This window comes from Diospyros lotus, chromosome 11 (assembly GCF_014633365.1).
Source record: "Diospyros lotus cultivar Yz01 chromosome 11, ASM1463336v1, whole genome shotgun sequence".
In the NCBI taxonomy this organism is placed as follows: domain Eukaryota; kingdom Viridiplantae; phylum Streptophyta; class Magnoliopsida; order Ericales; family Ebenaceae; genus Diospyros; species Diospyros lotus.
Window position 1 is genome coordinate 32,422,273 of NC_068348.1, and position 25,581 is coordinate 32,447,853.

Genomic DNA, 25,581 nt, shown 5'->3' on the forward strand with positions numbered 1-25,581 from the left:
AGGTTCTCAAGATAAACCCTTAGACATAGGGAAAGAAGAGCCTTTAGTATCTTGTAAACCAGTTTCAAGAACAAGATCCATTATGAACTTATGTTGAGATAGAAATGTTCCAGAAGAGGATCTAGCAACTTCCAAGCCAAGAAAATATTTGAGATATCCTAGATCCTTAATAGTAAATTTCTTATCAAGAGCTGCCTTAGTGGATTGAATGAAATCAATATCATCTCCAGCAATAAGGACATCATCAACGTAAACAAGTAAGGCAACAAAATGAGAATCAGTTTTGTGTGTAAAAAGACAATGATCATAAGGAGATTGAACAAATCCAAGCTGAAAAAGAAAACCACTGAACTCCAAATTCCATTGGCGTGAGGCCTGTTTTAGCCCATAAAGGGAACGTTTCAGCAAACAGACCTTGCTGGGATCAACAGAATAACCAGCAGGTGGAGTCATATAAACCTCCTCATCAAGATGACCATGTAAAAAAGCATTATTAATGTCAATCTGATAGATAGGCCAAGTTTTGACAGTAGCCACTGCTATAAACAACCGAACAGTCACTAACTTGGCAACAGGAGAAAATCTATCCTTATAATCCAGACCTTCTATTTGATTATATCCTTTGGCTACTAATCGGGCTTTGTATCGATCAATTTCTCCATTTGGTTTATATTTGACACGATATACCCATTTGGAACCAATGGGTTTCTTACCCTTAGGTAAATCAACCATTTCCCAAGTACCATTTAACTCTAAGGCCTGCAACTCATTCTCCATTGCTGTAACCCAGTTAGGATCTTGAGATGCTTGATGAAAAGTACATGGCTCAGGGGCTGAAGATATATTGTTTAGGAAAGAAATATAAGCCGGAGAAAAAAGAAAAGATTCAGATTGAGAAAGATGACAATTACCTGTAGACGCAGAAGTGGAAGCATAGGCAGGTGAAGTTTGAACCAAGCTGACAAAGTCACTAAGCCAAACTGGTCGTTGTGGGATACGAGTACTGCGGCGAGGTTCAGGTAAAGAGGATTGTAAATTTGAAGTTGGAGAAGAAACATTTGATGTCCTGTCAGTCAAAGGAATAGAAGGCAAACCTGAAGCTGGAACAAATTCAGGTGTAGGTAAGCTGATTGGAAATTGAGGTAATGGTGTATCTAGTTGACTGGACGAAGATACTTTGTCTTGAAAAGGAAAGGTAGATTCAAAGAATGTAACATCTCTACTAACAAAGATAGTGTGGGTGGCAAGATCAAACAATTTGTATCCTTTGTGACAATGAGAATAGCCAATAAAAACAGATTTAATGGCTCTTGGAGAAAATTTATCTTTATGAGGGAAGGTATTTGTGGCATAACATAGGCAACCAAAGGTTTTCAAAGAAGCATAATCAGGTTCTTTATGAAACAATCGAAAATAAGGGGTTTCCCATTTAAGAACTAAAAGAGGCATTCGGTTTATAAGGTAAGTAGCAGTAAGCACACATTCAGACCAAAATTGTTTAGGTAAATGAGAACGTAGTTGTAAGGCTCTTGCCACTTCAAGTAAATGTTTATGCTTGCGTTCAACCACTCCATTTTGCTGTGGAGTGTAAGTACAGGTTTTTTGATGCAAAATACCTTTAGATTGCAAGAAAGTAGACACAGAGTGGTTAAGAAACTCTGTACCATTGTCTGTTCGAATGGATTTGATTGAGGTTTGAAATTGGTTTTCAACTAGCCGAATGAAAGCTTGAAGAAGAGAAAGGCTTTGACTCTTGTGTTGAGCCATGTAGGTCCAAGTGGCTTTTGAATAGTCATCAACAATAGTAAGAAAGTATTTGGCACCAGTTAAGGAAGGAGTTGAATATGGACCCCAAAAATCAACATGTAAAAGTTCCAAAGGATTGGTGGTTTTAGGATCATGAAGAGGAAAAGGCAACCTAGTTTGCTTTGCTAAGGGACATACATCACATGAAAAAGTACCATCAAACAAATGCTTCAATGTAGGTATGTATTTCAGGTTTTTAACAGGCATATGCCCTAATCTGTTATGCCACAAATCACAACTAGAAGTAGTAACAAAGGAATTACCAAAGTATGGTAAAGTAACAGGTAGAACACAACTAGAAGTATTGGTAAATGCTTTATTCTTGTAAGAAATTGTTGGTAAAGTATCTGATACAAGAGGTAAATTGAGAGATTTTAGCTGGAAAAGAAAGCTGGTTATAGTGTCCACAAGGAAGCTTGACTTGTCCAACTTGTACAATCTCCCTTCAACCTTTCCTACCGCCAACACTTTATGCGTCCTCAGGTCCTGTATGAGGCAACCAATAGGAAAAAAAATTACTTGCAAGTGATGATCAAAAAGCAATTTACTAACAGATAAAAGGTTGAAGTGGAATGAAGGAATGAATAAACATCTTGAAGCTCAATAGCAGGACTTAAACAAATAGTTCCTGCTTGTGTAACAAATGTGGTGGTGTGGTTAGGTAAATGGATTGAAATTTGGTGTGAGAATTTGTGTAAAGAACGAAACAACCTTTTATGATATGTAATGTGGTCAGTAGCACCACTATCAAGAATCCATGTACCCTCACCAAGCATATCAAAAGAACAAGAGTTAATAGATCTTGGGTTACCAGCAAAATCATTCAGAGTAGTATTGAGTCTAACATTTGCAGCATTGGGCTTGAGCATTTTTAGAAGAGCCGCTGCAATTGAGTTTCCCAATTCTTGATTATCCGACCAGACAACATCTAGAGGTGTATCAGAAGTTAATTCAGCCTTGTTAGTCACATTTGCAATAACCTTTTGTGTTGAATCTTTATTCATCTTTTCCTTATACCAATCAGGATAACCAATCAATTTGAAACAAGAGTCCTTCAAATGCCCATTCCTTTTACAGTTTTCACAAAAACTTTTGTTCTTGAATTTCTTCTGATCTCTCTTATTGTTTGGACTTTGCTTAGAGAAAAACACAGCTCCTTCATTAGTTTCATTCAAGGTAGAAACTACCTGACGTTGTGATTCTATTCTCAGAATCATCGAGTAAGCCTTATTAACACTTGGCAAAGGATCAAGTAATAAAATCTGACTCCTCACCTGATCATAACCATCATGCAACCCCATAAGGAATTGCATCAACTTGTTTTCTTCAGCAAATTCAGATATAGCCTTAGAGGCACCACAAGAGCAGTTTGGTAAAGGCTTTACTGCAGCCAATTCATCCCATAATCGTTTGAGTTGAGTATAATACACAGATACAGAAAAATTATCCTGACTAACGGAGCTTATCTTGCGTTGGAGTTGATACACAAGTGCTCCATTACTTTCCCCAAATCTCTCATCTATCTCACGCCAAAGTTGTCTAGCATTGTTAGTGTAAATGAAGGCATCTACAAGATCCTTAGAAATCGAATTTAACAACCAAGAGGTAACCATATAATCGCACCTCTTCTAGAGATTAAACTCCTCGCTATTTTCATCCAGAATCGGAATTTCCCCATTTTCAAACCCTAGCTTGTTCTTAGCACCTAGGGCAATTTGTATTCCTCTACTCCACGATCTATAATTGAGACCAGTTAGTGGAGCAGAGACTAAGATCATACCTGGATGATCTGAGGCATGAATTTGTAGCGGATCTCCTGCCGCAATATTAGATCCGTTCGAAGCCATGAAATGTTGTCGCTAGTTTGATTAAAATAGAGAATCTGAAATTGAAGATCGCTTCGATGACGGATCTGAGAACGTCAAATGAAATTGGTGAAACAAATCAAGCAGATCCCATTGATCTCTGCTCTGATACCATGTGAAGAAATCAATAACTGGGAAAATAAATCTGCTCAAAACAGAGAAGAGAGAAATGGAATAAAACTTCTCTAAATCATAATCCGTCAGTTCAAGACTTATGCCTACTAAAATATATATATATATATATATAACATGACTAATCCTCTACATCCGTTTCTATTTACATACACTGCTGCTGCTACTGTACATATATGTAAATAAATCTAACAGTATAACCAAGAGTATCCGACATAGAGTATTGTAATTAATACATAATGATATGCATATGTACTTGTCTCTTCCCTTGAAGGAGGGGTATTTTCGTCCTTTTTCTTGGGACCCAAATATCTCTAGTAATTAAAAATGATTAGAATATGCACCTTATCTAAGTCATCTTTAATTAAATCAAACTCTATTTTAAGTAAATGTTTATAAAATGATAATAAATTTAATAAAAAATAAATATTATAAAACCTTTTAATAAAACTTTATAAGTAACTCTCAATTTTTTGATATATTATATGATAATTAAGTTAAATTTGCTATAAAAAATAATCATATATAATAAATGATATGAACTTTTTCATAAAACTTATGCCCTTAATATAGCTAGGCAAACTGTGAGGCAAGGAAGAATAATGATCTTGTCACGTGAACAATCAAATTTTAATTTAAGAGTCAAACTAGACGAGTATAGGGATTGAAGTTTGATTTGGAATAGATTTAAATATTAAATTCGAGTCAAGTCCAAACTTAAGCTATGGTTTTAAATGGTCTAAAACACTTGATGCCTCTAAAAAAAAAAAAAAACTTCGGAGTAGTTTTTCTAAAATGATAAAATATTCTTCATCAATCCCAGTTATTTCATTGAACGGTGTTGGATGGAATTAATTAATTTTGGGCTAGGTGGCGGAGTTTGGTTGGTGAAGGAGTGAAAATCGTCGTTTATTCTACGAAGCTTCATAGATTGATTTGGTTAAGGTAAACTATGAAGAAGGCGACGTGCAGTTGTCCGCTACGTGTCAAAGTGACAAAATCAATCAAAATCTTTGGGATGGTCCTACAGCTCTTAATGTTTAAGGGTACAATATTGAATTGATATTGTGACATAGCCATAAAAAATGAAAGAATATTGGGTCATGTATTTTTTAAAGGAACAAGTAAAATGAAAGAATATTGTATTGATCTCGCACTATTTACAATTAGCTAGTAAACCCAAAAGAATTAGGTCCACAAACAAACCGATCCCACTTGAAAGGGCTCATGGATGGTGCTGACTCAACATGTAAGAGAATCTTTACGTAAAATATTCTTTCGTTAAATCTTTAAAAAAAATAAACACTTTCTGTAAAGTAAAAGTGAATATATATTTTTTTAATTGCTAATCAGAAATGGTATGCATGGACAGTGGATGTCATCCTCGTAAGAAACTTCAAAGCCTGTCTATCATTAATTTAATACACATCAATCAGCCTCATATAATGGTTGATTTGGTCAAGGTGACCTGTGACAATGGCATGCATATAACGAAAAGTGAAAGCTTTGAGCTTGAGAGGGTGCTTCTCCGAAAGTTAAGGGCACAATCCTGCTTTAATCTCTTCTTTAAATCTTTTTAATAATATCACAGCCCATACTTGTTTAAACTCATAAATTGAATGAACAAAGCTCCACCAACAACACAAAAGTACTTTTCTAAGGGGTGGTTTGATACTTTTTGATTGCTTTTATTATTAGCCACTAAAGGTGCATTTGATTACAAATATGAAATTTGCATGAAAATAAAATATTTTATAAGTAATTAAATTACTTAAAATTAAATTATAAGAAAAATATTAATTAAAGGTGTTTAATTGTGAATATACATACACAAATATACACCCCCCAATTCATCCATTCCATGAAGCTCCTCTCTCTCTCTGCTTCTCACCATTATACTCCTTATTGCCCTCGTCATTTTCGCCATCTGAGGCCATTTCGATGTCAGCTCCAACCAAAATTAGGGCTAGGGTTTATTGCTCAGGAAAATGAGACTTAAGTAGAGAGATGGGAGGTTTCCGAGGGTGGTTGCCCCTCTCTGCAAAACAACGATGATCGGAGATTGTCGGAGCTAGTGATTTCTCCTCTGCAAATTCACTCGCCCTCTTTCTCTCTTTCTATCTGTGTGTCTATCTCTCTCTCTCTATATATATATATATATTTATATTTATGTGTGTGTGTATGTGTAATCGCATGTGTGCGTGTTGTGTGGAGGTTGGGGATGGTCCATTCATTTGATGTCCTTCCTCGTTATTGTTGCTGTTGATGAAACAGAGAGATTGAGAGTTTTCGAGGATGAAGGAGGGTCGGGAGTGAGACTAAAGGTGTGTTTGATTGCATTATTTAGAATTTAATTCTAGGTAATATTGGCTAGAAAACAAAAACCATCTCACCCCCTTGGAAAATGAATTTCATGAAAAGAATCTTTAAATGGTTGTACCATACATATTTTTCCATAGAAAAATTAAGAGTGTTTGATTGTTTTCTATAGAAAATGTGTAATAATTACATATTGTCCATAGAAAATATGTGCAATCAAACACACTCTAAGAGTGCAATTGCTTAGAAAACAATTTCACTTCCCCTTTCCCATGGGAATTTCTTTTCCAGTAAAAGTGAAAAAAGAAGTTTACGTGATCATAACTTGAAAAATATTTTTTATGAAAAATTTAGTCAATCAAATACCTCAAAATCTAGAATTTGGATAGAAAATAACAAATTTTCATGAAAATTATAGCCAATCAAACATGCCCTAATAGAATAAAATTAACTATAATTACCATTCAAATTGAGGTAAAAGAAGAAGAAAACTAATGAATGGTTTTAAGTATAATAACATAAAAATTTCATTGTCAAACTAAGCATAACTAATAATAATTGCGTCCGATGTAGGGGCGAATTTAGGAGGTAAGTACGGGCTGTAGCCTTTTTCTAGATTTGGCCCTCTCTTAAATCTGTCTTACAGATCTGACACAATTGAAGAGAAAAAAATTGAAATGACCCATGGATATGCGACAACCCTTCCCCAGATCTATTCCTAGATCTGCCCCTAGATCTGCTCTGGTCGCATGTTATATATGTAATTAGGATGGGAGTATACTATTCTTACTCTTGGCTTAGCAGCTGATGGTTGACCTTTCTAGCCCCCTAATTAATCTGTAGTGTATATATGGTGATGAGTTGGTTTGGACAGCCATTCCCTGCTTAAGCAAGAATTCGAACTCCCCGGACAAGAGGTCCAATTAGATAGGATGAGAAATCTAAGCCCGCAAATCAACTTCTTCTGCATTGCCTTTGTTCTGACCATGATCTTGCCAAGCATGGCCATGGCGGATGATCAGCTTAATAACAGTATCGGAGCAACTGCGGTACATGTGGGAGTGGTTCTTGACATGAAGGGAAGGCTTGGGAAGATGGGGTTGAGCTGCATCCACATGGCTCTCTCCGACTTCTATGCCTCTCATGCCTCCTACAGAACTAGGGTAGTCCCAAAGCCCAGGGACTCCAAAGGCGACGACCTTGGCGCTGCTGCTGCAGGTTCTCTCTCTCTCTCATGCTTGTTTTGGGCAATTAATGCAGATAGAAATGATAGTAGTTCAAATGCAACAGAGGTTAGCTGTTAAAAAATTCTCTCTCTCAAGATAGTTACATTTCTAAAGAATTAGGTTGCGTTATATTTATATTTTAATTTTTAATTTTAAATTTTAAATTTATTTTGAATTTTATATTTTGATAGTTTATTTTCAAAAAACTAAAAATGCAATCTGTTTATCATTTTGAAAAATTATTTCTCAAAATAAAAAATTAAAAAATATGTTCTATTTGAAATTTTATGAATAATTTTTTAATGACATTTAATTTAGTGAATTTGATTATTCAATAAATTAGAATTATTTTGTAAGCACCCCCGCCAGGATATCCCAAACCACCCGGTCTATCAGAACGGAAGAGCTGACACAGAGGAAAGAGAAATAAACACAAGACAAAAATACCCTGGCATGCATACATACGAAAAATACAACAGCGGAAGCAAAACAATATACATGCACGCCTACAAGTACCCTACTGGAACAACAGTCAAGGAGTATATAAAAATATACAGACACCTGTGCCAACAAATAGAAGATACCAGGAACAACCGGGCACAGTTAGAACTCCTAACAAAACATCAGAGAAGACGAGGGTAGCTATCTGTACACCCTACCGACACGGCTGGCTGCTAGGGGGTGTGGTCCTCGCCCTCGGCTTTTGCTTTACCCTTACCTGGAATGATGGAAAGCAAGGTGAGTCGCAAGACTCAGTAAATTTATATGAAAAGGAAGGCTGTAAATGAAACAGAAGAGGAGATCACCCCAAATATAAACCCACATGTACACACAAGCCATGTGACGCAACAACGCAACAGTACACCATAATAAAACACATAACGGTCCTTGGGGCCCACATAAAAGCACCTGGCACCCAAGTTCCAAACCAACTTGCCGCTGCCCTAAAAGGCAACATAGATCCCCAACAAACCTGTGCATACTGTCCCGGGTCGGTACTCCCGTCACCCGTATCCCTGTCAGTACTCCCGACAGCCGAGCCATAGGCTCCCTCGGAACGGTACTCCCATTCGAAAACTAATAACTACCAGTAACCATGCAATGCATATAAAATGCAAGGCGTAATGAGCATCAACGTGATACAAGGCGCCCATATATTCAGGCATCAGGCCATGCTCCGCCCATATAGTAAACCACACGCGATGCATATGCCCGTGCTGGATGCAACTTAACCAAACTAGGATGTCCATGATCAAGCATAACCAAATCATGATAATCCTAACATGTAGCCCGTACCCATGTGCATACCAAACCATGCAACAAGAATAAAACATAATCAAGTATGCTATAATCACATAACGGCAAAGCTAGTCAGCAGTGCCTGACACCGGTTAGCAATCCGTAACTAGGAGAGACCATCTAACGGCCTAAGATAGACCGTACGACAGTCGCACCATCACCGAACAGCTAATCCTTGCCCCCACTGCACAACCGCTCTAGCCAATAAATAACCAAAAATCCAATAATAATACCCGATAGGTAAGAACCTAGCCCCGGGTGAGTACGACATCATTCCCATAGGCTTGGGGGTGGCACAAACCCCCGTAGGCAACCAACGAATAAAACCCTCGAGACTGGTTTAATAAATTAAATTTTAAAACAAATCGTTTTAAATTCCATAATTTATTAACAGTCAAAACCAACGAAGGGAGGTCAAATAAATTGATATCGAAATAATCGATAATGAGGGTATAAAAAACTTGCCTTTCCGGAGATAGCCTTAAGCTTGATTTGACCAAATGCGGTCAAAACTATACAAACTGCAATAATCCAATTATTCGTCAAAATTAATAAAATTGAACCCTAAACAAAATTTCAACGGCACCAAATATTAATTACTAGCTTAGGCACATACCTGGATAATTAAATCAGGGATTAAACGGGATTTAATCCAATTTTTTTGAGGCCCAAAATCTCTCAAAATTTCCTCGCGTACGCTACTGTTCTGTAAAATTTTTTTACTACTCGAGCTGCTCAAATTTTGCCCAAAATTGGGCTTAAATGCGGCTGCAAAAGGAGCAAGGGAGGGGGCGCCACGTGAATCGAACTCGAGACCGCCCTCCTCGCACGCGCGCCTGTGACCACCCCTGCTCGCACACTCACCTTAACCATATAGTGTGCGCATTTTATTTAAAGGGGTCTTCGGACCCTTTTCTGGAAATGCACCAGCCACCCTTAACTTCCCTTAATTGCACTCTCGCCCCTATAATATTTACAGAAATGCCCAGAACTTCTAAAAATCCCACAATTTGATTTATTTTAATTTTTTTCTTCTTCCAGAAATTCCTAAATAACAAAATTAATTATTTATCTTAATTTCCTATTTCCTTAAAATCACATAATTCAATTTTATTTAATCACAACAAATTATTTTGATATTTCTTTTAAATCCAATTATCCCAAAATTAAAGTTAAAATATTTTTTGCACTAAGATATAGAATGATAAGGTTAGAAAATATTCTAAAATTTCTATAAGATTATTTGTTAATTTTTTTTTTTGGAATACACTGAAAATTGTATTTTTTTTATATGTTTGTTAAAATACATATGATAAGTATTGAGATAAGAATTTTTTTATCAAAATATCTCTCTCAATATTAAAAAGTGTGAGGGTTTTATGAGATGATGAGGGCTTATGAGTCTTTTCATTTTATTTATAAAATTCTAGATAAATTTATTCAAGGGGGAGGGGGGGGGAGATTTGCTTATTTGATTTTTGATAGATAAAAAGTTAGGTGACTTCTTTTGAGTGGGTTATCAGATAAATTTAATAAATATAATAAAAAATATTTTTATCTGAAATATTTTTTATATTCTATTTTTTCTGCTCATATCTTAATCAACAAACACTACATTAAGTGGATGGAATATGATAAGTTTGCTCTTTTACATGTTGATACATCATAAAGAGTTAAAGATGAAAGTAGTACTAATATGGTTTGGTTGGGAAATGTTGTACTCACAAATAATTCTTATAAATTAATATGATATAAAAAAATTATAATAATTCTATTCAAATTCATAATATATAGGTCCATTTAAATTTAATAATAAATCTACTCAAAACTATAAACTATTATAAGTTTTGAATAAAATACCTTGAACAAAGCCATATCATCGCTAAACAAAACCCACAAACCCATTGATTGATTGAGACCATCAAAGTTTAAAAATAAATATAAATTTCATCACACTCAAACAAAAATGAATAATTATTCAATTATAAAAAATATGACTTTTTTGTAAATATTGTTGTTTCTTGTTTCCCAAAAAGGCCCAAGGCTATGATGAATATTCGAGTTTATCTTCATAGGTTTTGACCCGGGATTGAAGTACCGTCCAAATATACCACCCATTGGCAGCCCATTAAAAAGTTGGCCATAAGCCCTTAATTAAGCCTTTGGAGGAGAAATGGGCTGAGCCCATTTGCTCAAGGCTTTAAGGAAGCCCAAGCCCAAGCCAAATGGCTCATTAGCCATGCCCTAGCACCGTCATATTTAAGGCCTCTTTTCTGCCTTCTTTACCCTCATTTGATAGCCGAACTCTCTCTCTCATTCTCTCTTTGCTCTCCCGATATTCTTCCTTTTGATGGGCGATCTTCGTGAGTTGGTCTTCCTTTTTTCGGCCAGATCTCCTTTTCATGGCAGTGGTCTTCCTTTCCTTTTGGAAGCCCTTGGTCGATTGGTGAATAGCCTCTATTTATTTGGCTCGGCAGATTCGTTTGAGGTAAGCTTTCTTGTATTGATCTTCGCCCCATATTTTTGTGATCGTTCTTGTTCTTGGTGGATCTTACTGTGAACGTAACCTGAGTGGTTTCGGGAGAAGTTTTGGTGTTCTGGCCGAGAGGGTTTTGGGCTTCGATTTGGGGGTTTTCGTGGCTTGTCGCTTCTATGCTTCCGTGAGGCTTGGTGTCCCTATTTTGTGGAGTTACTTGGGTGGTACACACTGGACAAATCCAGATCTGAACCTTGACAAAATCTTTTACAGGGAGTTCTCTTGTTTACTCTTCTGTGATCTTGGTTGTTTCGATATCTCTCATTTTTGCTTGTATTTTGTACTAACCCTTTGTTTTGGTAAGTGTTCTTATGAAACAAATGGTATCAGAGCCTCGTGTGGCTCCTGGGTTATGCAAAATCAAACCCTAATCGAAAAACCCCTATGGTTTCCTCGATCAATTTTTTCACGGTAAGTGGTTCTAGGTTTTACTTGAAACCCTAATCGGTTAACTCCTATTGCTTAGTGCAGTGAGTGATTCGAGGTAAACCAACCCCAGATCTGTGATCGTCAGTCCGAGTAGCTTCGTCCTGACCGGCGCGTGCCAGTCTACTCTCCAGACGGTGACGGCGCGTGTAATGGCAGACTTTGGCGCGTGGAGGTCGGCAGGTCCACGAGATCCAACCCGATTTCATTCTAGATCTCACTCTTGAGATCTAGCTTGGTAAATTTTGTATCAGTTTGTTTGAGTTGTTTGTTCTGCAGTTACTGTTCTCTAAATTTTTTTTGTTTGCCGATATATACTTTATTGAAGTGAATCCTGATAATCTGTTGTGTGTGATATCAGTTACTTGACTGTGTGCAAAACGGGTCTAGAATACTGTTTACTTTGTAAATTAGTTTTCTCTACCCTGGTTAGTCTTGTTCCGGTTCTATTTGTTATCCTTTCGTGAATCTGCTGCCTGAATTAAATCTTTAAAACTGTGTGTTTGCATTTATTTTAATAGGCTGCATATTCTGTGTGAAATTCATATACTTAGTGAATATGACTACACATTTTGAATTGGGGGTTTTCAATGGGAAGGGGGACTTTTCTATTTGGCAACAAAAAATGAAGGGAATTTTAGTACAACAGAAAGTATCTAAGGCCATAGATGGTAAATACCCTGAAGGTACTAAAGAAGAACAAAAACTAGAAGCTGATGAATTAGCATACACTTCAATAATCTTACATCTCTTTGATTCAGTGTTAAGAAATGTAGGAAAACTTGACACAACTAAAGAGCTATAGGAAAAACTGGAAAAATTATATGTGAAGAAGTCTACACCAAATAAACTCTATTTGTTAGAGAATTTTTTCAGTTTTAAGATTGACCCCTCTAAGGATCTAGATGACAATTTAGATGTCTTCAACAAATTAGTTCAAGATATCACTAATTGTGGTGAAACAGTTTCTGAAGAATATAAGGCTGTGATTTTATTAAATGCTATTCCAGATATCTATAGAGAGGCAAAAAATACCATTAAGTATGGTAGGGATACCTTAACACCTGAAATTGTTATAGATTCCTTAAGAAGTAAAGAAATGGAACTAAAACATGAGAAAAGACATGGTGAGGTCCATATGATGAGAGGTAGGTCCCAACCTAAAAATCAAGAGGGAGGTGGTAAGAAAAAGGGTAGAAGTAGGTCTAAACCCAAAAACTGAGGGAAGGGTAAAAAGTGCTATGGGTGTGGTAAAACTGGGCACTTTATTAAAGATTGCTATGCAGAGAAAAATAAAAATAAAGAAAAGGGTAAGGATCAAGAAGAAGCTAATGTAGTAATCTCATATGATCCTAGTAAAGTATACATGCTATTAGATTATGATTCCACTGAAATAAATGTTGCTGCAAAATCAAACATGCATGAATGGATCTTAGATTCAGGTGCATCTTTTCATGTTACATCACAAAAACATTGGTTTGAAAATCTGCATGAATCTGAAGGTGGGCATGCCATAGTATGCAGTAACCTAGCATATAAAATCATTGGGGTAAGAAACATCTCTATTAAGTTAGACAATGGTTATATCCTAAAATTAAAAGATGTTAGGTATATACTTGAAATGGCTAGGAATTTAATTTCAGTGGGAGAATTAGAAAAGAATGGTCTTACTGGAAAAATTGAAAATGGAGTGTTAAAAATGTTTAAAGGATCAATGGTAGTCTGTAAAGGGGTAAGGAGAAATGGGATTTATGTACTAAATGTTGAGGTAATTAATAATCTAGGATCCCATATTGCATCAGTCAATCCTGATGCCACTATCAAGTGGCACAACAGGTTAGCACATGTGAGTGTCAAAGGGCTTAAGTTGCTAAGTGATAAAGGTGCTTTTGGTAAAGACTTTGTGTTTGATATCCCTTTCTGTGATCATTGTGTCCTTGGAAAACATCATAGGTTGTCTTTCTCCTCCAATGTTCATAGAGCCTCTAGAGCTTTAGAATATATTCATTCAGATCTTTGGGGGCCAGCCTCAAATCTCACATCAGGCAGTAATAGGTATTTTCTGTCTATAATTGATGATTACTCTAGGGGAGTTTGGTTTATTCTCTTAAAAGATAAGACTGAAACTTTTAAAAGCTTTAAAAACTAGAAAACTCAAATAGAAAATCAAACAGACAAGAAGATAAAATATCTTAGGACTGACAATGGTTTAGAATTCTGCAATTATGATTTTGATAATTTGTGCAAGGAATATGGAGTTATTAGGCATAAAACAGTCCCCTATACTCCTCAACAGAATGGAGTAGCTGAGAGGATGAATAGGACCCTCTTAGACAAGGTTTGGTGTATGATGATTAGTTCAAATATACCTAAGTTATTATGGGGAGAAGCAGTTATGACTGCAAGTTACCTAGTTAATCTTACTCTTTCAGCTGCTTTAAATGGTGATACTCCTTATGAAAAATGGCATGAAAAATGTGCCAACTATTCAATTCTTAGAACCTTTGGTTGTGCTGCCTTCACTCATCAAAATGAGGAAAAATTAGAGCCTAGAGCTAGAAAATGTGTTTTCTTAGGATATCCTGATGGAGTCAAAGGGTATAGGTTATGGGATAGAAATCAAAAGGGAATAAGAATTATTGTTAGTAAAGATATCACATTTAATGAATCAGAAATGCCTTGTACAAAGTCTAGTGGTGACAAAATCAATGAGGACAAGAGTCCTCAAGAAGAGTTGAAAAACTTAAGCACCCAAGCTCCTATAAACTCAGATGAGGTGGAGAACACTTCTTCAACCTCTAGTAAAGTGGAGAGTCAAAATCAGCCTGAAATAAATGAGAGAGAAACAGTAGAAGAATTCCCTAATGACTAACTATCAGTTCCAGATTATCAGCCAGCTAGGGATAGGGAAAGAAGGTCTCATAGGTTACCTCAAAGATTATCATCAAATTTCGAATTAGCCTATGCTAGCTATCAAGACGTAGCTGAAAATGAGCCTAACACATATGAGGAGGCCATAAAAAGTAAATATTCAAAAGAATGGACAGAAGCAATGAAAGAGGAGATGAGTTCCCTCAACAAGAACCAAACTTGGGAATTAGTCCCTAGACCTAAGGATAAGTCCATTGTAGGTTGCAAATGGATTTATAGGGTTAAAGAGGGTACAACTGATAGAGAACCAATAAGATTTAAGGCTAGGTTAGAAGCCAAGGGATTCACACAAAATGAAAGGGTAGATTATAATGAGATTTTTTCACCAGTTGTTAAGTACACTACCATTCGTGTCATGCTTGCATTAGTTGCATATTTTGACTTGGAACTTGAACAACTAGATGTAAAAACTGTTTCTTGCATGGTGATTTAGAAGAAAAAATCTTTATGTATCAACCCAAAGGTTTTGAAGACAAAAGAAAACCAGATTTTGTGTGTTTCTTAAAAAAATCTTTATATGGTCTAAAACAGTCCCCAAGACAGTGGTATAAACGTTTTGACTCCTTTATTAAATCAATTGGTTTTAAAAGAAGTGAGTTTGATCATTGCTTGTATTTTCAGCACAAAAATAAAAATGACTGTGTGTTTCTTTTACTTTATGTTGATGATATGCTTCTTATTGGTCCTGATGTCAAAAAAATAAATAGCATAAAATCTGCATTAGGTGGAGAATTTGACATGAAAGATCTAGGAATAGCCAAGAGAATCCTAGGTATGGAAATTAAAAGAGATAGGTCAAATTCTATGTTATTTTTGCATCAAACAGCATATGTGTTAAAAATTCTAAAAAGATTTGGTATGCATGATAGTAAATCAGTATCTTTACCTTTAGGAAACCATTTCATATTATCTAAAGATAAATCTCCTAATAATGAGGAAGAAAAGGAATATATGAATAGAATCCCTTACTCAAATGCTATAGGTTATGTCATGTATCTTATGGTATGCATTAGGCCAGACCTAGCCTATGCTGTTAGTACTCTTAGTAGATTTATGAGAAACCCAAGTCCCTATCATTGGGAAGCAGTGAAATGGTTATTGAAGTATTTAAGAGGCACCTATAATGTAGGATTAATATATAAGCATAAGTCCAATAATGTGAGATTAAAAGGGTTTACTAATTCAGACTATGCTGGTGATAGAGATAATAGAAAGTCCACCTTATCCTATGTATTTACTTTGTGTGAATCATGCATTAGTTGGAAGTCTCAGCTTTAACATATTGTTGCCCTCTCTACCACTGAGTCTGAATACATTGCTGCTACAGAGGCTATTAAGGAAGCCCTGTGGTTTAAGGGATTGCTAAATGAACTATGTGTTCTTAATGAAAATGTGACTGTTTTCTCTGATAGTCAATCTGCAATTCACTTATGTAAAAATCCTGTTTTTCACGAACGCACCAAACATATAGATGTGAGATTGCATTTTATTCGTGATATTGTATCTCAAAATATTATTAGATTGGAAAAAGTGCTTTTTGAATATAATCCTACTGATATGGGAACTAAAATTTTACCTGTGGCTAAATTTAAAAGCTGCCTAGATTTACTTAACAATGGTAAGGTTACTTGATAGTTGCTTATGCATCATCTGCATTCTATTGCATCCTTGTAACACCCCAATTCTCGGGAGCATTAACGTAACGTAAGATTCCGGGGATAAATTTTTTTCAAACAAAAATCCAACACAAAAACCATTCCCCGAAGATCCCGTTACACCTTCTCAGTATATCAACTATGAACCATTAATAAACCAAGACAGGTTCACCAACACAAATGCGGAAGCTAGATCGAAACCTCAACAGGTCATAACCAAAACCACTTTATTTATATATAAAGTTGCACCAACGTTTACATGACGTTTTCAAAAGTAAATAACATAACAGTAAAGACATAATGTAAACTATCCGCTAGTCGCCGTCACTCCTCGACGATTCCTTTCCCTTTTGCACCGCTGCCTTCACCTGGAACGTTTGAATATTCCAGGGACAAAGTCCAAATTAGATGATGAATCATCTAAGTGAGAGTTCAAAACACATTTTTCATGAATAATGCAAGACATGAAATAAACAAATATACCCGGTAAGCCCTAGCTCAAGAGAATTCCCACGCGCTTAACCCTACCATGGGGAAAGAGCAATCTCTCTAAAAGCTATGCCACCACACCGACTCGACGACACGACGACGCGACGCGATTCTAGCTTAAATGGGGCTGCCAACGCATCTCACCAGAATACGTTCCCACCTTAAGCATCCAAGAACCACCATACAATCCCAACTCCAAAATTTCACATGGACCACCTAGTCGTCCTAGTGCAACTTCCCTGGCCAAACGGCCTGGCACGGAAATCAAGGCGGCTATCCTGACATGCACACCCAGCATCAGATACCCCTATTATTCCGTCACGCCCTTGGAGAATTACGGCTACACTATCCAGACAACATCCTAGGCTGACATCCCACATGAACAACGCAGTATGGATCACCTAGTCGTCCTAGTGCAACTTCCCTGACCAAACGGTCTGGCACGGAAACCAAGGCGGCTATCCTGACATGCACACTAGCATCAGATACCCCTATTATTCCGTCACGCCCTTGGAGAATTATGGCTACACTATCCAGACAACATCCGAGGCTGACATTCCATACGTACACATAAAACTCAAGACAATGCAACAACTCACAATTCACAATTCAATGCATCGTATAAACAACATTTATAAAATGCAATGCACAGTTCAAAACGTTTAGGGACAAACCTCCCTCATAAATCCAACCGTCACCGGTTACCATTTTAATGCACAAAACCATTTTGCATGAAATCACCATATGTTCAGATAGAACAAGCCAATAAATCAAGTTTTGGAGGAAAACCACTCACAAGAAAGCCAAATTTTGGTAGCGAACAACTCACCTTGAACGAAACTCAGAACACCTCGAATCTTGTGCCCAACCTCAATTTTCGTGCAACTCCTCAAGTCTTTTAACCAAACCACCTCCTTACAGGTCCTCACGTGCTGCCTAAGTGCTCTACGCGTGTGATGCCTCGCGTATGCTTTAAAAACCCTCTATCCACTATACCCGAAGCACTCTCGTCTAGCACAAATGTATCACAATTTCGAATGAGAGAATCCTTAGCCTTGAGCCCCTATTTATATGTTTAGGAAACTTAGCCACCAAGAAATATATATTCTGCAATCATTTCAAATCTTTCAAAATCTTTTGCAAATCATTCCAAAATCTTCTAAGATTCTCTGCAATCATTGTAAATCTTCTATAATCATTCAAAATCTTCTAATATCTTTTGTAATCATTCCAAAATCTTCTAAGATTCTCTGCAATCATTGTAAATCTTCTATAATCATTCAAAATCTTCTAATATCTTTTGTAATCATTCCAAAATCTTCTAAGATTCTCTGCAATCATTGTAAATCTTCTATAATCATTCCAAATCTTCTAATATCTTTTATATATTCATTCCAAAATCTTCTAAGATTCTCTGCAATCATTGTAAATCTTCTATAATCATTCCAAATCTTCTAATATCTTTTATATATTCATTCCAAAATCTTGTAAGATCTTCTGCAATCATTGCTATCCAAATCAAATCTTTTCTTATCCAATCAAATCTTATACAAATCTTATCCTTAAAGTCATCATGAGCCTTCATCTTATCTCTAACGTCATCATGAGACTTCATCCTTATCTCTAAAGTCATTTATGAAGCTTTTTTCCTGAATCTCCCAAATGCCCCTAGTAAAAAGATTTCAAGAATTACACTTTGGCCCGAACTTTTGGATAATTGCACTTAGACCCTTTTCAACATGGTCCCCGGGCTAATTTTTAATTGCATTTTAGTCCCTGAAAAATGGACTAATTGTGCTAATGCCCCTAATTTTTCGGTAAATTACACTTTTACCCCAATCTCAAAAATTACGATTTTGCCCCCGGCTCAAAAATTGAACTTCTCTTTAAAGACCTTTATAACCCTTTGAAATATCCCAAAACACTCTCTTTAAAATTCCGAAAAAATATCGTTTCGATCTCCCTCCGTCAATTTCGAAAAAACTGCACTTAGGCCCGAATCTTCGTTTTAGCTACAAACCCTTTTGTTTCTTCCAAAAACTACTGAAGGGTTACTCTATATGCCAAATATGAACTTCCTTGGGGTTCCATTGACTTCCCGGATGCCCCGTACGATAATTCGGTATTTCAGACTAAATCACAATTGCCTTTTTTTAGCTGTACCGGGAACCGTTCCCGATCCAACTTCTTTTGATGCCTAAAATCATAACTCGTATTACTTGTCGATACTATACCATTTTCCTTGGCTATCTAGGGTCCAGGGTACTCCCTCTGACTAATTCGATCGTCCAAAGTTGCGTTAGTGTACCCTATAGTCTTATTTTCCACAAAGTCCATTTATGCCCTTCATCAAATATTATTTATGACCTCAAATCATTCTCGGGTATTACAATCCTGCTGCACATGTTTGTGTTTGCTGGCCTCTTTGCGAATCAGGTGGAGATTTGTTGTTTCTTGTTTCCCAAAGAGGCCTAAGGCTATGACGAATATTCAGGTTTATCTTCATAAGCTTCAGCCCGGGATTGAAGTACCGTCCAAATATACCACCCATTGGCAGCCCATTAAAAAGTCAGGCCATAAGCCCTTAATTAAGCCTTTGGAGGAGAAATGGGCTGAGCCCATTTGCTCAAGGCTTAAGGAAGCCCAAGCCCAAGCCAAATGGCCCATTAGCCGTGCCCTAGCACCGTCATATTTAAGGCCTCTTTTCTGCCTTCTTTACCCTCATTTGACGGCCGAACTCTCTCTCTCATTCTCTCCTTGCTCTCCCGATATTCTTCCTTTTGATGGGCGATCTTCATGAGTCGGTCTTCCTTTTTTCGGCCAGATCTCCTTTTCATGGCAGTGGTCTTCCTTTCCTTTTGGAAGCCCTTGGTCGATCGGTGAATAGCCTCTATTTATTTGGCTCAGCAGATCCGTTTGACATAAGCTTTCTTGTACTGATCTTCGCCCCATATCTTTGTGATCATTCTTGTTCTTGGTGGATCTTACTGTGAACGTAACCTGAGTGGTTTTGGGAGAAGTTTTGGTGTTCTGGCCGAGAGGGTTTTGGGCTCCGATTTGGGGGTTTTCGTGGCTTATCGCTTCTGTGCTTCCGTGAGGCTTGGTGTCCTTATTTTGTGGAGTTACCTGGGTGGTACACACTGGACAGATCCAGATCTGAGCCTTGACAAAATCTTTTACAGGGAGTTCTCTTGTTTACTCTTCTGTGATCTTGGTTGTTTCAATATCTCTCATTTTTGCTTATATTTTGTACTAACCCTTTGTTTTGGTAAGTGTTCTTTCGCAACAAATATAATTTTTATAATAAAAATTATAGAAAATAGTTAATCAATTTAAAAATAAACATAAATTTCATAATACATTCAAATAAATTTTGAAAAAAATTAAAATTTTTTGAGTTAGAGATGATAAAAATTGAGTCACGAAATTTTTTTTATTTCTAATCTCTTCATGGACGGAAAAGCTTTTTTGATGTTTTTTTAATATTAGAAAATAGTCTAAATATTTTTAAAATTTCATAAACAGTTTGAAAATATTTTTTTTTGATTATTTTAAAAAATTAAAAAAAAAATATTTTAAAAACACCAAATGACACCATCAAAAGATTAAGAGAGAAAGACATAAAACAATAGTCACAATAGTCACAGAAGCATCACATTTTATATGCGGGAAATAAGAGAGAAAGACAGATTAAGGAAATGGTACAGAGCTGGAAATAAGGAAAAGATGGTCAATTCCTAAAATTTATTCAAAAGATTTGCGTATAATTGGTTCCTTTTGTCAAACCTTATCATTATTAGTTGTAAATTTTCAATTTTATTGTTTTTATGTTTCTCCTCGTATAGAGCCTTCTACAGCCAAGTTACCTTTCACCGTCGTAATCTAACACCTCTACCATTACGCGCACTGGTGATGGGGTGGTGGGGGAACCGTGGTTTGGCCACCGTCATCTCTTCGTCTCCGACATCATCCAAAATTACAGAGGTCTGCGGGGTGTCAAGCTAGGATCTTCAGAGCCCTAGTGGGCTTAGTCTCTAGGACTGAGCCTTGGGACTTCTCTATTGTTGGCTGAGATTTCGACGTAGATATTGAGGGCAGCCATTTCATTTGCTAATTAATCAATAGAATATTTGATTAGTTTCTTGTAAAATGGTGCAACTCTATACCTGCTGAAATATGCTCGAGTGCATGCCATTGTTGGTCCATTAACATCCACGCAAGATGACTTCGTAATTGATCTTGGCACCAAAGCTCAAGTGCCCATTATTTCCTTCTCTGCAACAAGCCATTCTCTATCACCACTTCGGACGCCATATTTCGTTCGTGTCGCGCAAAACGATTCCTCTCAAGTGAAAGCCATTGCTTCCATCATTCGAGCCTTTGGATGGCGAGAAGTTGTTCCAATCTATGTAGACAACGCATTTGGGGAGGGAATAGTGCATTCTATGGCTGATGCCTTGCACGAAATCGACGCTTGGATACCTTATCGGAGCGTCATTCCTCCCTCGGCCACAGGCGATCAAATTGTTGTTGAGCTTTACAAGTTGATGACAAAGCAAACTAGACTGTTCATTGTCCACATGTTTCCTTATCTTGCCTCTCAGCTGTTTATGAAAGAAAAAGAGATCGGGATGATGAGGGAGGAGTATGTCTGGATCATAACCGATGCGGTGGGAAATGACTTGACCTCGTTGGATCCCTAAGTCATTGATTCAATGCAAGGAGTATTGGGCGTAAAGCCTTATGTCGTCCCAGCAAAACAGTTTGAGAATTTCAGAGTTAGGTGGAAAATCAAGTTTAAGCAAGAGAATCTCACTGTGCTTGATGCTCATCTAAATGTTTTTGGACTATGGGCATATGATGCTGCTACTGCATTGGCTATGGCGGTGGAGGCAGTTGGCGTCACAAATACTACTGCCTTTCTTGAGACGAACACATCAAGAAATTCAACAGATCTTGAAACTTTGGGAGTCTCTCAAATGGGCCCAAAACTTCTCCAAGCTCTTAAAAATACTAAATTTAAAGGACTCAGTGGACATTTCCAAATGGTTGATGGGCAGCTACAAACATCAGCATACCAGATAGTTAATGTGATTGGCAATGGTCACAAGGGAATTAGATTTTGGACAACAGAAACGGGACTCACCAAAGGCTTCAACCTCACTAGTACTACAACTGTGGCTTATTCCACTTCCAAGAACAATCTTGGATCAATTATATGGCCAGGTGACACTACGTCTCCGCCCAAAGGTTGGGTGGATATTCCCTTAGATGGGAAGAAGCTGAGAATAGGAGTTCCAGTCGTGAATGGCTTCACTGAATTTGTGAAGGTGTATGGTGATAATAAGACCACGTCTGAAGGTTATTGCATCAAAGTGTTTGATGCCGTAATGGCTAAGCTACCATATCCAGTTGCATACGAATATGTTCCGTTTGCAAGTCCTAACGGAAAGAGTTCAGTTAACTACAATGAATTGGTGGAGCAGGTTTATAAAGGGGTAATTCCTTCTCTTCTCGTTTCCGGTTTTATATGTCCATGTTGTAGGGATCAACTCGCACACAGATCTCACGTAGTGGGTAGCTTTCAAATGAAAAAATTATCATTCCTGTACAGCTACAATTTGACGAAGTTAAAAACTCTTGCAATTCTCATTCAAACAACTAGTCACTCACTCACTCACTCACTCACTCACATGACACTAGTTACTAAATTGTAGAACTCATCATGGGCATGCACCCCTTTATCAAATTTTCCTATTTTCCCGGAAATATATGTTTCCTATACATAGATTTACTTTTTCAAAAAACCCATCTCTTCTGCTTTGGGATTTGAGGACTAGTTTTCAAACACATCAAAGTGCACGCGCGGTTAAATTTTGTGTCAATTGGTTGTAATTCTCTAACTGGTATTAACAGTATATGTTGACTATTTTACATGGAACAAAAGTTTGATGCAGTGGTTGGAGATATTACCATTGTTGCAAACAAGTCAAACTACGTGGACTTCAGTTTGCCTTTTACAGAGTCTGGAGTGGCAATGGTGGTGCCACTTAAGGACAAGAAGAAGAAGAATGCATGGGTGTTCTGGAAGCCTTTGACTTGGGATCTTTGGTTAACAAGTTTCTGTTCATTCGTTTCCTTTGGCTTTATGATTTGGGTTCTTGAACATCGGATAAATGTGGACTTCCGAGGGCCTCTTTCTCATCAGGCTGGAACCATTTTTGTGGTTCGCCTTCTCCACCATGGTCTTCACCCAGAGTAATAACTTATCATTTATTTTAATTAAATTAGCTAGGTTTCATATCATATCATCAAATAATATATGAATTGACATTAATCATGAATAATTATTGAAAAATCAATACTTTTGTAGGGGAAAGGATTGTGAGCAACTCAGGCAGGTTTGTGGTGATTGTGTGGTGTTTTGTGGTGCTGATACTGATTCAAAGTTACACAGCGAGCTTAACTTCAATTTTAATAATTCAACAATTTCAACCTACTGTTACAGATTTAAGTGAACTTATAAAGAAAAATGAGAATGTGGGTTGCCAAGACGGTTCTTTCGTCAAAAACATCCTAAAACAGTTGGGCTTTAACAAGTCTAAATCAATCAAGATGTACAGCTCGCTTGAGGACTTGGATGAACTCGTTAGAAATGGCATTGTTGCCGCTGCTTTCGATGAAATCCCGTACATAAAGGTCTTTCTCTCTAAATATTGCTCCAAATACACTATGCTTCCACCAACTTATAGAATAGATGGCTTTGGCTTTGTACGTCTCTCTTTCTCTCTCTCTCTCTCTCTCTCTCTCTCTCTCTCCAGGTTCATAAGGGTACGTAACTTATCGTAATTTGCAGGTGTTTCCAATTGGATCCCCACTAGTAAATGATGTTTCAAGAGCAGTCTTGAGTGTGACCGAAGGAGAGCAAATGGTGGAGATAGAGAAAGCTTTCTATAACGAAAGCAATTGATTAGATTCCAACAACTCGCTTTCTTCCAATAGTGTCAGTCTTGGTGTTCACAGCTTCTGGGGCTTGTTCCTCATTGCTGGCTTGGCTTCACTTTCAGCTCTCGTAATACATACCATTGTGTTTTTGCATTAGCATATGCACGTATTAAACCATCTTGAGCCCAATGCTTCAACATAGGAAAAGATCATCGCGCTAGCTGATAACTTTAACAAAAAAGAGCTCTCTAGCCATACTTTCAAGAAGCCTGGATTTCGAGATGGGAACATTGTCAGTAGTGTAGATAGTGGTGAACCTAGTGTTGGTAATCTCCTATGAAGTTTGTTATGCTACTTGCCTCATAAACTTCTTGCTAAATGGTTGAGAGTGCGCGCACGTGATAGAGTCAACTTGACCAAATTTTTAGGAGTTTGTTATATAATTGTTTATTTATTTTTTTGTTATGAGAACATGGACAACGTTACAGTTTGTTTGTTGAGTTTTCTATGTAGTTAAAGTGTTTTTCAATTAAATTAAAGGTAAGCATCCTTGCAACAACATTGATTTTCTTTATGGGTTAAGTACTTTTCTGCCAACAGAGGGCAGTAGAGCATTTTTCTTAAAGGAATTGTGAGGAGTTGAGGGTACACCACAAATCACATTTTTTTTAAATTAATTCAATAATGGATTCTAAAGCAATTTTCACAATTGCTTCCCCTTCTATGTTTAAGGGAGAAAATTATCAACTTTATGCAGTCATGATGGAGGCATACTTTGAGGCAAGTGACCTTTGGAAAGCTGTGGAGGAGGACTATGAGATTCCTCCCTTACCAAACAACCCAACTATGGCACATATTAAGAATCATGAGCAGAAAAGACAGAGAAAATCAAAGGCAAAGGCATGCTTGTATTCAACAGTCTCTCCAGCAATTTTCACCAGAATCATGAACCCAAAATTCAGCAAAGGCCATTTGGGATTTTCTCAAGGAGTATGAAGGTAATGAGAGAATCAAAGGAATGCAAGTGCTCAATTTGATAAGAGAATTTGAGATGTTAAGGATGAAGGAGTTAGAAATAGTGAAAGAGTATTCTGACAGACTTCTCAGCATTGTCAATAGGGTAAGATTGCTTGGAATATAATTTTGTGATTCTAGAATTGTGCAAAAAATTCTTGTCACTGTCCCTGAAAGGTTTGAATCAACCATATTGTCCTTAGAAAATACTAAAAACCTGTCAAGCATTACCTTAGTAGAATTGTTAAATGCTTTAAGGGCTCAAGAGTAAAGAAGACTCATAAGACAGGAAGGTTCCATTAAGGGAGCTCTGTAGGCCAGGCGTGAAATTCGTCAAAGTAGCAAAGGGAAGAAAAAGACAACAAAAGGCAACAATTGTGCTCAAACAGAAGGCGCGAACCACAACAACAGCAATGGTGGTGATAATAAACAAAGTTACCCTCATTGTCAACATTGTGGCAAAAGAAATCATCCTCATTATAATTGTTGGAGGCCGGATGTGAAATTCCATAAACGTAATTAGCTGGGTCATATTGCAAAGTTATGCAAAAATAAAAACCAGCAACAACAAATTGAAGCATAGATTACAAGTCAAGAAGAGAAGCAGTTATTTGTAGCTTCTTGCTTCGTAACCAACAATTCAAGTGAAAGTTGGTTAATAGATCATGGATGCACACAACACATGACTTACAATGAGGAGTTATCAAAGAGCTTGACAAGACTATTTACTACAAGAAAATCATAATTTAGTGACGGGATTTGTGACAGGGGCCCACCCGTCACTAATTTGTGACGGGTTTAGTGACGGAAATCTATCGCAAAAAATATTTTAGCAACGGCTTACTTGTCACAAAATTTAGTGACGAAACAGTTCGTCACAGAATCTCAGTGATGAAATTTTCGTCATTAATTAGCAACGGGTCATGGATTCGTGCTGC

The 25,581-nt window shown here is 37.0% G+C and overlaps 1 pseudogene; it reads left to right on the forward strand.

The window, feature by feature from the left end:
- The first annotated feature begins 7,129 nt into the window (after positions 1-7,129).
- LOC127812851 (glutamate receptor 2.2-like) overlaps positions 7,130-25,581 on the forward strand; it is a 28,732-nt pseudogene continuing 10,280 nt past the window's right edge.